General features: G+C 44.2%; 1 non-coding gene across 1 annotated transcript; it reads left to right on the forward strand.

Moving 5' to 3' along the window:
• The first annotated feature begins 451 nt into the window (after positions 1–451).
• On the forward strand, positions 452–558 carry LOC148932588 (small nucleolar RNA R71). The gene has a single exon (XR_016136066.1). It is a non-coding gene; the product is annotated as a small nucleolar RNA R71 (small nucleolar RNA).
• Positions 559–899: the final 341 nt, after the last annotated feature.

Here is an 899-nt window from a genome sequence, read left to right on the forward strand (position 1 = left end):
AAGTAATTATTGTTAGAATAAGAAAGATTTGGGTGCGGACGGTTCCCATTATAATTATTGAAATTACCGCCCCCCTGATTAGGGCGATAATTGTTATTGTAGTTTCTGGGACCGCCTCCTTGTACGTAGTTGATTTCTTCCACAGTTGATATGACAGTTTCGGGTGCATTGACCGCCACTATGGAAGTTGCCGGAATTGGATCTTCCTTCCTCGAGATGTCCATTTGATCAATCCTGACTCTAAGTTCTGCTAACTCCTTAGAAAAAGAACTTTCTTCGGCCTCTTCTATGGCTGCTACTCTTCTCGTGGCATGCCTTTCCTTAGACCACCCCCGCCATGGCATCCTCTCCTGTCTTTCTTAGAAATCCTCCATTTGCCCCTGAATCAAGCATAGCACATATTTTCTCGTTAAATCCATTATAGAGGATTCCTACCTGATGGTCTATGGAAAAACCATGGTTTGGGCACTTTCGAAGAAGAGCTTTGAAACGAGCAAATGCCTCATAGAGGGGCTCGTCATGGCCTTGTGTGAACTGAAAGATCTCATTTTTGAGCTTCAAAATAGTGCCTGGCGGGTAGTATTTGTCGAGGAAGGTAGCTACGATGTCCTTCCATGTGGAGACCTTTTCTGGTGGCATACACTCAAACCACTCTTTAGCAGAATCAATCAATGAGAATGGAAAAAGTCTTACCCGTATGGCATCGTCGTCGACACCATTTAATTTCAGAGTGTTTGCGATTTCCACGAATTTGGAGAGATGGCGGTTAGCATCTTCAGTCGCCCTACCTGCAAAAGGAGTTTGCTCGACCCTTTGGATAAGGGGCATGCGTAACTCAAAATTGTTAGCATCAATACGAGGGCCGTTAGGAAAAGTGATCATATTCCCATGATTGAACA

Source organism: Salvia hispanica, chromosome 2 (genome assembly GCF_029641045.1).
Source record: "Salvia hispanica isolate PSC_SH4W2 chromosome 2, Shi_PSC_v1, whole genome shotgun sequence".
Lineage (NCBI taxonomy): Eukaryota > Viridiplantae > Streptophyta > Magnoliopsida > Lamiales > Lamiaceae > Salvia > Salvia hispanica.